This window comes from Nomascus leucogenys, chromosome 20 (genome assembly GCF_006542625.1).
Source record: "Nomascus leucogenys isolate Asia chromosome 20, Asia_NLE_v1, whole genome shotgun sequence".
Classification (NCBI taxonomy): domain Eukaryota; kingdom Metazoa; phylum Chordata; class Mammalia; order Primates; family Hylobatidae; genus Nomascus; species Nomascus leucogenys.
The window spans coordinates 18683274-18699257 of NC_044400.1; the positions used below are offsets into that span (position 1 = coordinate 18683274).

The 15984-nt window shown below is 37.1% G+C and overlaps 1 protein-coding gene across 1 annotated transcript in view; it reads left to right on the plus strand.

The window, feature by feature from the left end:
• The window catches only part of NCKAP5 (NCK associated protein 5), a 990316-nt gene that overhangs the window by 439200 nt on the left and 535132 nt on the right, over nucleotides 1-15984 (plus strand). The gene's annotated exons all lie outside the window — the stretch shown is intronic.

Here is a 15984-nt window from a genome sequence, read left to right on the forward strand (position 1 = left end):
TAGAAGGAGGTAAGGCATTAAGGCACAGAGAGTGTATGAGTGGAGGGAGGAGGTTATGTTATGGTAATAAATGGTCTCCAGATCCTAGTGGGTTATAACTACAGTGGCATCCTTATTGTCCACCAGATGCCTGTGGTGGGTCGGCTGCTCTGTTCCAAGGTATATGCACTTCAGGACCCAGGCCAGTGTCCTTCTTGACCGTTGCTGATCATAGTGAGAGAACATGGCAGATCTTGTCTGGCTCTTAGGGTTTTCTGCACAGAAATTATGTGTGCTTCTTCTGTCCATGATTTATTGCTCAAAACAAGTGAGATGCCAAGTCTAGTATCAGTGGGGTGGGGAAGTAAAATCTTCCCAACAGAAAGGGGCAGTATGTGTTTGTAAATAAAGATACACTCCCACAGAGAGAGTGTGAGTAACTTTCCCTAGCCAGTGAGCTGGTACGTGGAAGAGCTGGGATTCTGAACTCAAGCAGAACAGTGTCTGACTCTCATGACGAATTAAAATGGATTTTGAGAGCTTCCCATGAAATTCATCGAGGTTAGGTGTGTGTGTGTGTGTGTGTGTGTGTGCCCCCAGATTACTGAACAACCATATGTAATATAAAAATCATAACTCCAGCCAGAATAACGTTGCTAGCATAGCGTTAAGGTTAAGAATGAGGACTTTGGTGCCAAGAGTGCCTGTGTCCAGGTGTAGCTCTGGGACCTTGCGGAAGACACTTAATCTCTCGGTACTTTATTTTCAACGTCCGTAAAATGGGGAAAATAATAGCACCTACGTCATGGTTGGGGTAAGGATTAAACAAGTTAATAACTAACGTAAAGTACTTAGAATGTAATTACTGTATAAGTGTTCATTATTATTATCCTCTTTTATCTTAAATGTAAACAAAATATGTTCAAAGACTGTGCTCAGCACCAGAGCTATCGTCTGCCTTCAGGCACGATGGGTATCTCATATCCTTCAGGAAGTGGCTTTTTGTTGGCTCTGTATCTGAACTCACTATTTGCTTTTCCCCTCTCTTGTGTTAAGATACAAGAAATGCCCTCATTTCTTATTTTGTTCTCTCTCACTGTGTCAGTGAAATAGATGATAACTATGAATGCTTAGATTTATTTACGTATAAACAGAAAGTTTCCAATAGCCTGTTTTGACAGAATTTTCCTGCCTGGTTGTTATCCTATTTTTTTTCTACAAAACCATCTCCTGTTGTTTGCCCACCAATTGCTTTCCTGTTTTCTGAAACACTTTTACCTCTCTTGGGAGTGTCCTAGATGGTTACACATCTAAGAATTTTTTCTTCCTTTCACAGTTTTACCTAGTGGAATATATATTATTTTACAGACTGGTTCCATTCATTTCGCCTCTCTTAAGATTCTAGACTGTCTGTTATTAGGTTCTTTTATTTTTCCCTCTGAAGATTCTCATTGTTGACTTTATTGTTGATTTCAGCTATTTGTTAAATCAGGTACTAATTGAATATTGTCCACATTTGGTCGTGATTCGATTTTTTACAAAGAATATAGGGAAGTCTGGCTTTCTGTTTTATTCTCTGGATTTTTACTATGGACATTCTTTTAAAAGGGTCTGTGTCTTGAAATCTTGTTATTTTGAACAGTCTTCCTGTCAATGGTGTGAAGGACAGGAATAGAACAGAAAGATACTTTCTGATTTGTTTGTGTGCCTCCTAAGACTGTACTCTCTGGCTCTAATATTATACAATTTTATGAACGTGTACACAGTGTTTCATAGTTAACTTTTCTAGGAATGTGCACAGTATAAAATGTGCTGATGGCGGAGACAGTGAGAATACACAGAAATATATAGACTTAAGCTGGTTAAGTGTTCTAGAGGGAAGAATGAAGAATGTGCTTAATATAAATTGTTAAGTCACAATAACTAGGAAGGGGTCAAGATAGCATGAAGAAAACAAGATGTAGGCTCAGTGCTGGTAAAGTATTTAATGGCATACCTCAAATGGTGTTAATCTAATTGAAATGGATGCAAAAACTATTGAGTTCCAAAAACAAAAAGAGATCTGGTTATTTTTTTTGCTATGGGTCCAAGTAAGGATTAATTAAGAAATATATAAAAAGTGTTTTTCAAAGAAAGGATGGTATAATACAAATATAAATTTTCCATCCATGTGGTAGACATCTCCTTCTCTTAGAACTGCCCCCAACCTCTAAGGGACAGGACCATATCTAAGACTGTGCTATATGACCCTGCCCCCAGGTCAAAGATGGTCACCTTAGGGTGTGTACTTCATCTATGCTATGCCAGTCGGGATCTTACTCCAGGGAATTAAAACGTGGAACTGATAGAATAGAAACCAAGAGTCCCCAGAGCTCAACTAGGGCATCGTTGGAGCGTCAAGCCAAGAGGTATATACATTCTTGCTGCAGAGATCCCTGCCGCTTACCCAGCTCTTGCTCCTCCTAGAGTTTGGTGGTTCAATTCCTCCTGAAATACCATACTACGTTCAATAAATACCTCTTCTTTCTTATTCTACCTGAAGTTTGTTTCTGTTACTTGCAACCAGGAGAAATCCAACTCATACAGTCCTGAAAAGATTAGAAAAGAAGAATCTAAACAGGATACAAAGCTTAATGATGAAAATGACTCTGAAAGGAAAGTGAGATGGGTTCTGATAGGTTATGAACTCATAAAAATGAATTGGCAGATGATCAGAGCATCAAATTACTCTTATCAAATGGTTTAGAGAAGGCTATTAAGTTGAATGGTTTATAAAAGTCAGTAAATTTATAGTGCTTCTGAGGTTTAATAATGGCTTAGTTGGGTAGAGACCTGAGTTAATGAGGGCTTGGTTATGGGCAGACCAGTTTCAAGACCACAGGTCACCTAACTCCTTACACGCACAAGTGGCCAACACATGCTCCAATAATGGGGCAGCCAGAGCGTGTATACATGTGTTTGCAAACCATCTCCACTCTGGAATATGGACTAAGTCAATATTCCCCTAATAAAGCACTGAGGTAGCATCTTATACTGGGCATAGCAGTAGACTTAGTAAAAAGAATATGAAGATGAACATATGAACATACCAGAAATGTCGATGACTGAGATTATGTGTGCCTGTGGATGTTTAGCTATCAAGTGTGCCATTTGAATCATGCATATAGTCATCTTGAACTCTTGAGAAATGGCATGTTGAAGAAGTTCCTTAGATTTAAAAAAAAAAAACCCACTTTGCAGTAAAGATTTTATAACTCTAGAGTTATCAATTTTCATATTTGACATCTGACTTTTATGCTCTTAACTTTTGTAAAATGTGACTGCCATTTCCTCTATAAAGGTTTCCTTGATTCTCCTGGTCAGAATCAAACATTCCTTCTGTCCAAAATACATCATACTTTGCTTGGAGCACCCATTATATCTTCCCAGGCTGTGTGTATATGTATATTTGTATAGAGTTGGATTATGTACAATCATACATAGTTGATAGATTTTATATTAAAATATATCTGGATGTATTAATTTGTCAGAGCTGCTTTAACGAAGTACTACAGATGGGGGGTGGCTTACACAACAGAAGTTTGTTTTGAAGTTCTGGAGGCTGAAGTCCAAGATGTATTGACAAGGTTGGTTGCCTCTGAGTCTGTTCCGTGCCTCTCTCCTAGCTTCTGGTGGTTTGCTGGCGATCTTTGTTGTTTGTTGGCTTGAAGAAGCGTCACCCCAATGTATACTTTCATTTTCACATGGTGTTCTTCGTGTGTGTGTGTGTTTATCTTCAAATTTTCCCTTTTTATAAGAACTCCACTCCTGTTGGATTAAGACCCATTCTAGTGACCTCATTTAAAATTGATTACGTCTGTAAAAGCCCCTATCTCTAAGGCCACATCTGTAGTACTGGGGGTTAGGACTTTAATGTATGCATTTTTGGGGAACACTTTTCAACTCATAATGCTGAACCATAGATGTGTTACCTGTTTTCTGAGACTGAATGCTCTGTAACTGCAGGAACTGAGTCTCACTCATCATTGTAGTTTCCATAGAGCCTAGCGAAGCCCCTCCAACTTAGTAAGCAACATAATATTTGTGGAACAGATTGACAGCATTTCCAATTTAGCCTAAAAACCACCTTTTTGGGCCCGGTGTGCCGGTTTACGCCTATAAACCCAGCACTTGGGGAGGCTGAAGTGGGAGGATCGCTTGAGCCCAGGAATTCAAGATGAGCCTGGGCAACAGAGCAAGTCCCTGTCTCTAGAAAACATTTTTTAAAAATGAGTGCGGCAGCCAGGCATGGTGGCTCATGGCTGTAATCCCAGCACTTTGGGAGGCTGGGGCAGGCAGATCACAAGGTCAAGAGATCGAGACCATCCTGGCCAACATGGTGAAACCCTGTCTCTACTAAAAATACAAAAAAATTAGCTGGGTATGGTGGCACGTGCCTGTAGTCCCAGCTACTCGGGAGGCTGAGGCAGGAGAATCTCTTGAACCCGGGAGTCAGAGGTTGCAGTGAGCTGACATCGCGCCACTGCACTCCAGCCTAGTGACAGAGGGAGACTACGGAAAAAAAAAAAAGAGCAGGGCATGGGCAGGGCATGATGACCCACACCTGTGATCCTAGTTACTCAGGAGGCTGACATAAAAGGATTGCTTGAGCCCAAGAGATTGAGGCTGCAGTGAGCCATGATCACACCACTGCATTCAGGCCTGGGCAACAAAGTGAGATCCTATCTCAAAATAATAATAATAATTATAAAACCACCATTTTGTTGAGCTGAACTCACCCTCATGTGTGTAAATCATTCCACAAATGAAGGAATGTTTTAGTGTATAAACTTTCCTGTGTGACAGTCCACCAGGGATTCCATCAGTGCCTCTTTCAACTCTTCCCTTTGGAACTCACAAACCTTCTTTTTCTGAGCCTAGATAAATGGCTCAAGCCTCCTCACAGGTACTGTGTTGGGGCCTTTGTCAAAATAGAGACAATGAGATTTCAGAGGCATAGATAATTGAAAGGCATGAAAACTAAATTAGTCGGCCGGGCGCGGTGGCTCACGCTTGTAATCCCAGCACTTTGGGAGGCCGAGGCGGGCGGATCACGAGGTCAGGAGATCGAGACCACGGTGAAACCCCGTCTCTACTAAAAATACAAAAAAATTAGCCAGGTGTGGTGGCGGGTGCCTGTAGTCCCAGATACTCGGGAAGCTGAGGCAGGAGAATGGCGTGAACCCGGGAGGCAGAGCTTGCAGTGAGCCGAGATTGCGCCACTGCACTCCAGCCTGGGCGACAGAGCGAGACTCCGTCTCAAAAAAAAAAAAGAAAAAAAAAGAAAACTAAATTAGTTGTCATGTAAGGGCTATTGCCACCCCCTTTCCCCACAGGTGTGTAATGCTCCTTAGATGATTAGTATGTTTGATTAGCATGTTTTTTTCCCTCAAGAATTCCCTTTCCATATTAAGCTACATATAGTTCATCTGTTTTGAATGTTACCAAAATTGATGGAACAACTTGAACATTATTAATAAAGTTCTGTTGTTTTAAAAAGTTTATCTTAATTGTCAGACATAACACAAACCTAGATTTATTTTAGTGGAATTTTAAAATTTAAAGAAGAAATATCAGGGTGGCAAAGTGGGGTTGCAGAGGTAGGGGTGTACCTGGAAACATAGGGAATTCCAAGTTTCTTAGAAAGCATGGCAACATAAGGAATACCCATTCAGAAACCTAGATATTCCACAATAATTAAGAAATTAAGTGGCTCTTGAATGATTTATAAGAAGTGTGTATCTCAAGGAAAGCTTTTTTTGAAGTGTTTGACTTTGCACTCAAGGAAGAAGTAATTGCAAGAGTTAAGATTAGAAATATCTGTATTAAAATTAGGGGAATTTTTGCTCTAATATGTGTTTTAGAAACATTTTAGGTAGGAGTGCTTTGGGATTTCACTCTGTACCAGAGAGGAGGAGGAGAAAATGGGTTACTTTAATTTAGTAGTGTGCTAAATTCAGGCTCTTTCAACTTTATCAAAAATTTGGGGATGAAAGCATATATTATTCTAATGAAAGCTGACAGTTCCAAGTAGAAATAAAAAGGAGAAAACCCAGAAGGACAAATTCACTTCTTCACTGGATATTTACTACCAATAATATATGGAGCATCTAAAATGTACAAAATGCTACACGTATGACTGTTGTAGTAGGGAGTACAGGTAGCTTGTGTGGTTTTATTGGCTTATTTTGTCAATATCTGGAACATGCGATTAGTTTCTGATATTGAATATGAGCGAAGGCATTTGTAATCTTGCCTCAAGTCAATGAGACCATCTTTGTTCTGAAGCGTGATCTTTCATTTATTAAGGATATGTTTGTGCTCTGGATGCACAAAGACCAGAAAGTCACAACCTTCTAGGGACTTACCTCCCACTAGGGGGATAAATAGATAAGAAGGCACTTGTTGCTTCATGGACTGCATGAGTGACTGTATGGATGGATAAATGAATGAATGAATGAAAATGTGGGTGTAATTCGAGGCACTGTTCTTGAGAGCAGAAGATCAATTTTGAGAATATATATATAAGATAAGGATGTAGAGGGCTACTTTTTGTTTTCCAGGAGCTCCAGAAAGCTACGTAAGGAAAAGCCTGTGGATAACAGACCTTCAGAAAGCCAGGCCACTAAAATTAGGATTTTTGTTTGTTTGTGTTTACTAACTATCTCTGTATTCCAACCCACCGAATTCTTTAAAAAGTCTCTGTGTTAATTTTTGGGAGGATTGGGGTACATTCCTTAACTGGCATAGTGCAATTTATTAAACTCTTGTGCTTTTCCAGTGTCGGTGAGTTTTACATGCCAGTCCTGTTGAGTTTCCTGCTGACTGACCTCACTGCACAAAATCCTATGAAGATCCACAACTTAGAACACACTCTCAGCTTACCGACTTTTATGCTTTATGGATGTTAATAGAGTCTTCTAAAGCATCTAATCAGAGTGATATTGTTTCTGTTTTAAAGTTTTGGGGGCAACAGTGATGTTAAGTGTTGGAAAAAAGTATATAAAGACATTTCTTTCATATGAGTTGTGGCTCTAAAAGTTTCTCTAAAATCTGCTCTCACCCTGTCAGAGGGGATGAGTAATTAAATGATCTGCTGTGGAAAGGCTAATTAATTTAACCATTACTCAGGGACTGCCACCGCTGGTCTCCCCATCTGCCCACATGACAGGTGCACCTGGCACTCGACATTGTCATGGCCTGTGTGGCGGGTGATTCCCCAGGGTGCCTCTGTGTGGGGAGAGAATGGGTCTTGGCCTCCTCGGAGGAGCAAACCTGTTCTCCCCACGTGTGTACCAGATCGCCACCGGGCTCTTATTCTTGGGATCCACCAGAAACGGGGAAGGTTGATGATTAATTGAATCTTCTGTTTAAGATTTTAGTGTATGACTCTGTGCCCCAAGGCATAAATGAGAGTAATCATCTATCTAATTTCAGTATAGACATTTGGTGATATCTTCACAGGGAAACAATATAGGGTGGAGGGAGATGTTAACTGAAACAGAACCTATGCCTGAGCACAGGTTTATATTGGGAGTTTGATTAGTATTTTTCTTCTACTCTGCAAAAATGTGGATTTATAGTATTTGGAATTCAGTGTGTTCCTGGAAATTTATAATAGTGGTTTTCCATTGATTCACATTAAAATGGTCAAAAATGTGTTGTGTCCATGGAGACCCCAAATTCTTGCATTATTTGTGTTGAACTCCCTGGCAGTAGAGACAGTGGTAACAGGCAATGGTAGCTACAGAGGCACAAGTTCTAACAAATAGGATTATAGCTAAATATATATTCATTGCTATTTTACATATTTGTAAAAGCATGAATGGACATATTTAAACCCTTGAGCAGTGGGATAATAGGCATGCTTTCCAGCCTGCATGAGCAGCCTACATTTATCGATGGAAGGCGGGCATTGCTGCATGTTAGCAATGTTGACCAGGAGCCTCCAGGGGCCCTATGACTTTTTTAGAGATCCACGAGGTCAAAACTATTTTTATAACTATTTTGTTTAAATAAGAATACTAAGATGTTATTTTTAAAGAATATTTTAAAAGAATTTTTATAAGAATACTAAGAATTTTGTAAGAATACTGAGATGATATTTACCTTCTGTGTTCTCATTCTCTCATGAGTATACAGTGGTTTGCCAGAGTACACTCCATATGTGACACTGCAGCATATTGAATGTATTAATAGAAGCAAATATGAAAAACCAGATGTCATTTTTGTTAGCTAGATATTAAAGACTTTTGCAAAAGTATAAAACAGTGCCACTTGTTTTATTATATTTTTGAAAATTATAGTCATATTTTATAATTATGTTTATATTAACCTGTAATATAATTATTATTGCTATTTTAAATTAATATATATTTTTAAGTTAATTTTGGAGATGATAAGTATCAGTAGACATAACTGACAAAAACAAAAGCTCTTTGGGATTCTCAGTAATTTTTTTGCAGAGTGTAAAGGGGTTCTTAATCCAAAAAGTTTGATTAACTTTTATAGAGATGATAATAATACCTACCTCATGGGATTCTCTGAGGTTTAAGTGTTTAGAATAGTGCCTGACATAGCAACTATTCAATAAATATCAGCTATTATGATTATCTTTTTAAATGGAAAAGTAAAATAGGTCCAGTATCTCTCAAAGAAGTGACCTGGAATAAAATCCTGGCACCCAAGTGGCAGACAGTGGTGCTGAACAAAAGTCTAACAGCATTGCATTCAAAAGACTTAATGAATTTAGAGAATAACATAGAACATGTAATAGACATTCTTCCTAATTAAAATATTTGTGAGGACAGATCTGTTCTCCTATGTAATTTGTTGCTGAAAAGTCTGAAATTGAAAAAATCTTAGAAATAGCAGAAAGTGCCTTCTTATTTAAAGGAATTGCGGATTTGATCTTTTGATAAAATAGCCACCTACCATGTTTTAAAATCCGGCTTTGAATACAGAGTGTTGTACTTACTTCGTCTTATGACACTCGCATGTAGGCATGTGTGTAGGCATGCTTTCTCTATCCTGAAGTTTTTGAATTCGGAACTGTATTATTATTTATGTTTATTTCTCGGCCCTAGAATGGTACCAGGCCTGTAGTAAACTCCCATTAAGTGTTTGCTGAATGCATGAGAATTTCCATTATTGTTGGATTATATAGTTTCAGTTGGCAGAATATTCTGAATTAATAAAACCCAATATAGGTGTATTTAATACATAAACATAAGTAAGTTTCAAATACTTTATAGAAACTTAACCTAAAAATCAAAACTAACATGAACCTAGAGTTTTGTAGGGAGAGTATTATAGGATTCTTTAATATCACAATATCTTTACCACAGTAAAGGAAACTGACTTTGGATTCCTGAGATGCCCAAGAAAATTTTTCCTTTTTAAATTCATATGTAAGCATGTTTATTTGTTATACTTTTTCTGAGAAGATCAAGTGATTACACAAATCATCCTGCATGTTCATCAGATCACAGAGTATTTCACATTGTCACAAGCTTACTTGATGTGAGCTGGATCCCTACCTTTTAAGTGCAGTGCATGTATAGGGTATTTGGGACCATGAGACTCACAATGAGTAGAAATAATTCTTCCCACTTACACTAATTGCCCTTGCTGCTCTTCCATCAGGGCATCCTCACAGGGGCACCATCTGCCCAGTGGAGAATGGGGCACACAGCATCTCCATTCTCTCCCATTCAGGGTGGGTGCAAGTCCTGGGCTTCCTGAAGAGTGGCAAGGGAACATTGATTTGTCTCCCAACAGGCGTGCCCTGGGACACTCATGCAACAGATGGCTCTGTAGCACCCTGCAGCTTGAGGTCTCCACACATCACACACTGAATATATTCCCCCTCTGCAAGCTGCTTTCTCCTTGGGGAATGCTTTTTTTTAAACATACAAACCTTGCAGGTCTTTTCCGAATTTTACAAATGTCAACATCCTGTTGGCTTCATTGGGAACACTATTTCCATGGGCTTAACTTGCAGAGGTGTCAGTGGTATTCTGAAGAACGTATAAGAATATATAAAACATATAAAATATTGTCGTTTGTGATCTTTAGTTCAGGTAGTCTGGGGCTATATTGAAGGGCTTTAGAAACCTGGAATTAATTCTCCATTTGGATATAAAATTAAATAAGAAGAGTAGCTCTGTTTCATTCTCCCTGGAGAGAAAAGTTATCTTTACATTTAACTGTAAGAGAAGTAAGTACTGTGGTCTCTTGTTTCATCGTGTGTATATTCTTTATATTCTTTTTTTGTACCTGTTCAGTAAATAAGAATCCACAGCTCTTGATAAAATATCCCTGTGCATTTGTTTGGCAATCATAAAGTCAATACCCACTTCATAATGAGCTACTGGCTTTGCCACAAATACAAAACAAAACAGTGATGCATTGCAGAAACACAGTTGTCTGTTTTCAGCAGATGAACTGAGGCCTTTAAATGGGAGCAAGAGTGTATGTGTATGTGAGTGTATTTAATTTGTCTTGGGTAGCTTGCAAATCCAGCATTCTTTATTTTCTACAGAAAGCTGTTTGTAAGAACTTCGAATTTGCATGAAAAAGATACTAGTCCCAATTGGTTTCACACATATATTGGGACCATGGGGGTTTGAAGATATGGCGTGCCAGGAACTACTAAACCCAAGGACAAATGAGATTCTGTGAAAAAGACAGGGCCATTTATTTTTAATATTTTGATTGAGTTGATAATTTGATTCCAGAAATAACATCTAGAAATCCTTAGTATTTTATCATAGAGATTTTTACCATGTCAAGAACTTCACCACTTCCTTAGTTTTAAAAAAGAAAGACTCTTTCATACAAAAATAACATTTTTCATGCAAAAATAAAATACAAATTCTGCTTAAAAAGAAAAAACTCCAGCTGATGTAAAATGTACATGCAAGGACTTGAAATATTTGGAATATACAAGTTACTGAAGAATCCCTTATTTGTTGTGTTTTAGCATTGGAAACCCACTTTTAAAAGGGAATATAATTCAGAAGCCTAATACATAAAATAGCTTAGAGTTGGAGTGCTCTTGCTGTCATGGGACTTAGCTGCCACTGGCTTTGCCCACTGACTCCATGGAAGGACCCTGAACTGTCCCTTGGACCCCTGAGGGATCTCTGTTGGATAATCTAATAGGTTGCATTTCCTGCATAAATGTCTTAAAACAATTACAGAACATGGTCCCCAAAAGACATTTGTGTTTGCTGTTCTTGTAAATTCTGCTCCTTCATCACCTAGCTGCCCTGCGTCGGGGTAACTTCTAGTTGTCTACACCTAAGCAATTTCCCCAGTTGTCAATATGGAAGGCTAGCAGCCGGGCTGGGGTTGGGGATTGCCTCCCCTGTGGCCTACACTACTCTGAAACTTTCCATGTTTTCATCACCTGTTTCCATGTGGCTGTCTGAATTTGGGCATTTCTCCATTCATGTGGTGGTAGGTCAGATATAAAATGGTGTTTCTAGTTTTTATGTATTTTATTCTCTGTTTCACCAAATCAAATGACTAGAATGCTGCCCCTTTAGAGATAGCCCATTCCTGTTGATTCATTCATTTTGTTCCTTCTTCATTGAATGCCAAAGAATATAATGTGTGGACAGTCTACAAAATTTCGTGATTTATTAATATAGTATTTTCCTTTTTAAAAACTATGTAATGGCTAAAACCATTAAGGTTTTCTTTCAAATTGAATTAATAAGATTTGAGAAGCACATTACAGTGTGACAGTCCTAATAGTTTGTAAAGTCCCTCTCTTTTAAGCATAAAGTAGTGATGTTCCTAACATTTACACTGTATTAGGACTCTTTTATCATTTAGTAGGATGGTGGGGATAAGATAGGCTTTTGATCTGTTCCTGGAAATGTCTCTTTTATGTTACACTGCTCTTGTGAGAAATTAACATACCATTAGCATATATATTAAATCTTTCTCTGAAGCTTCAATAATTAAGAATGAGGATTCAAGGCAATTTTCTAGAACATTCTTACATTCCTACTTCTGTATCTGTCTTTCAGTTGAAGTTCTCAAAGTTTGGTCCTGGGACCCTGGGTATCTCCAAGACCCTTTCAAGGGATCTGCAAGGTCAAAACTATTTTTGTCATAACACTAAGATAATATTTGCCTTTTTCACTCAGCTTCCATGAGTGGAGTTTTCTAGAAGTCACATGACATGTTCTGTCATAACAGATTAAATGCTGAAGCAGATGTGAGAATACACCTGTCTTCTATTAAGCCAGACATTAAAGATAGTTGCAGAATTCTAAAGCAGTATCACTCTTCTCACAAAATTTATTTTTTCCCTTTATTTGCAAAATGTATTTTTGTTTTGGAATTACTGTTTAGGATGACTTTTAATAAAAATATTTTACTTATGTTGGCATGGGTTTATTGGCTTTTTGGTGATTTAATAAATATTTTAATAAATTATATTTTTATTTATATGTCATAAATATCAATAGATAATAACCCATAACAACAAAATCTCTTTGGGATCCTCAATTTTTCTGCATACAAAAGGATCAAATATTTGAGAACTCAGTACGCAAATATTTGGGAACTGGTGTTCTACAGTCCCCTCATTCAGTGCTCTTACTTAGGAATTTACTCTGTTGAAGCTTACTCAGATATTTACCTGGTGGCCTATGGAAGTTGTACTTTTCATAATTTTAGAATGTATGTAAAAAAGCTTTTGTGGTTAACCAGAACCAGAGGATACCCTGTGGGAATCAGGGTATATGTGCGCAGTGTACCTGCGTTATGTACTATGTAAATGCAAGATGGTAATATTATTTAAAATTCTGTTATACTAGGCAAGTTGGTATTAGATTCTGTAACTGATTCCTCATTCAGCAAGTCACAAATACTTATTTTGTTCCTACTAAGGGGCCTTAGTAGTTGTTAAAGAGATGAACTAAGTATAATCTCCACTCAGGCAACCAGCTGTTACAGTAAGATATTAACTACACCACAACTGACCACCTGCAAAAATGAATGGATCATCATTTTTGATTGCTACTGTTGTGGTCAAGGAGGAATTTATGGTCTTATTTAGAGGAAAAATATATTGAATAAACAATCGAGTAAAATATGAGACAATGTGTTTAATATACTTTAGATGAGAAGTTAAATGTCTCCGTGTTTCAGTATACAGAGAAAAGAGTGTGGCAAGTGAATTCAGGGATTGGTGTAGGAAGTTAATTATCATTGGCATCAAAGTAGCTTCTGGTGTTCTGGCAGTGTTTCTGTTTTTTTGTTTAGGTGGGACAAATACGGACATGTTCACTTTGTGATTATTCAGCAACCTGTATGCAGGATATTTTTCTGCGTACTTTATACTTCATTAAAAAAGTAAAGAGAGACTTTTAAATTTAAAATATCTCTGTAGCATGTTAAACTGTTTGTAGTATGTACTTAAAAACATTTGTCCAAAGGCTTGTTGCTTATAGTGACTTCTTATTTTGCCTTAATTTACCAAAGCTTCTCAGTAGGTGCCTCTCAGGTCTAAGGCAATGAGTCATTTGATGCTGAATCATCGGTTGGTGAATAATCTATCCTTTATCTTTCTAGTAATGTATTATTATAATATTTTTAATAAAAATAACATGAGCCAGTTGGTTTTAAAAAAACGTATTTTGAGAAGTTTTTTAATCAAAGTAGTACATGCACATACTTTGGAAATCAAATGCAGTGATAACATCTATAAGATGTACACATCACCTTCCCTACCTCTGCATCTTACTCCTCTGACACAGCCACTCTCCTTTCTTCTAGATCTACCTTCTAAGTTTTGCATCCTTGTATCTAAATAATATGCTTGAACTTCTGTTTCTAGGTCACTTTTAAATATTATGTATTATCTTTCTATTATGGAAGATAAGAATTTAGTGTTTCTGTACCACCTGTTTCTCTGTGCTTCCTTTTCTCTACTTTTTTCATTAAATAGTAAATTAATTTAGTTAATAATTACAATGATAAGTAAATGTCATTCACAGCTGGGTCTAGAAGAAGTTTAGAATTGCATTTCTGAATAACTTTGTTTTTTCTAGCATGAATAACTGTCACTTCCTGCCATTGGCTTAGGTTTTCATGTTCCAATTTCTTATTCTTAAGCTTTAAAATAAAATTCTACAACTCTTCTCAATACTTACAGACACATAGGTAATTTATTTTGGTTCAACTTTGTTTTATTCTTGGAGTCATCCTCCTGAGGCTCTCCATCTTCTTGCTGCAATTCAGTTTGGTTATTCCCTGGATTCTTACATAGCTGTTGCCCAGGAGCTTCTTTTTACCAAGAAAAGAAAAAAAGAAGAAAAAAATTGCAATTATTTATTGGATTTCTTGTTTCTCGTTACCTAGTCTTGCTCTTTATTTGGTAGAGTTATATATCTCAGTGAAAAAGAATTTATAGATTTATTTGATACAGATTTGGACTGTGTAATAATATTAAGTCTTTCAATCAATGAATGTGATATATATTTCTATTAGTCTCCTTTAATCCTTCTTAGCAGTGTTTTGTAGTTTTTAGTGGGTGGTCTTGCAAATCTTTTGCTAAATGTCTTTCCTAAATGTTTTAATTTTTGACATTATTATAAATAGATGCTTTAAAATTTTATTTTCCAATTGTTTGTTGCTAGTATATAAAATATAATTAATTTTTGTTCATCGGCTTCTATCCTCTGACTTTGCTAAATTCACTTATAAGTTGTGTAGTAAATTTCATTGGATTTTCTACTTAGAAAATAATGTCACCTGTAAACAGAGACAGTTTTACTTCTTACTTTTTGATATCCATGTATATTATTTCTTTTTCTTGTCTTATTAAACTGTATAGGAGTTTTGCTTCTATTTGCACTTTATATAAATAGGAAATAAAATATATACATTTTGTATTTGCTTCTGTTACTCAACGGCATATTTGCAGTATTCCATACATTGTTGTGATTAAGTGTAGATTATTCCTTTTCAGTGTCGTATAGTATTCCAGCATATAACTATGCTAAAGTTGACATATCTATTCTGTTGTTAATGGGTGTGTGCATTTTCAGCTTAGAAGATTACTAAAGTGCTATTATGAACATTCTGGTACATGTCTTTTGGTGAACATATATTTCTGTTCAGTTTAGACCTCAGAGTGGAATTGCTGGTTCATAGAGTATGGAGTATGTGATTCTCCTGTTTTCTTTGACTTTATAAGTATTTGCCAGTGTTACCTCTATACTACATTTTTAACAGTTTCTGGGGAGAGAAGAGATAAATTCATGTGTTTAATTTTCGTATTAAAACAGAAGTCACTCTTATCCTTCTTTTTCAATTATTTGTTCCATTAATTTGTTCTTTTCATTGAACTTCTTTGATCTGTTCATCAGGACTTGAGTCAGAGAACACACAGGAGCTTTCTGCCTTGATTACTTGGCCTCTCTACAGAGGCACGTGGCTTCCATCCCTTTGTGGCTCCTTCATATCTACTCTGTTGCCCCTTCTTACAGGTGTACTCACAGGTCCTGCCACAGGCTCCCAAAACTTGTATATCTGGAATATCTCCTAGTCTAGTCTCCCTTCTTCTAGTCTGAGCCTTTAGGTATTTATTCAGAGAGAACTGTTTCTACTAAAAGACTGACCAGCTGCAACCAAACAAAAGCACGTGTCTTCTTGGTAGTCGTAGGCATTTCAAAGATCCAAGCACTTAAGAAAGAAGAAGTTTTCACTTCTATTTTCCACAGTGGGAAACTTTTCTGGGGATTGAACTGCATCCTCTGTTTGCATATAGCCAATCCTGGGCAAAGAGAAGACTAAGGGATGAAATATCACTCAAATAGTTTCTCATCTTGATAGTAGTAGAAGAATATCAGGGGAAATCCTTACTAAAGCTAACATTTTAGGGGTTACCAGAAGAGTTCACTTACCCCTATGACGTCTATCAACTATTTTAAAGAGCAATTG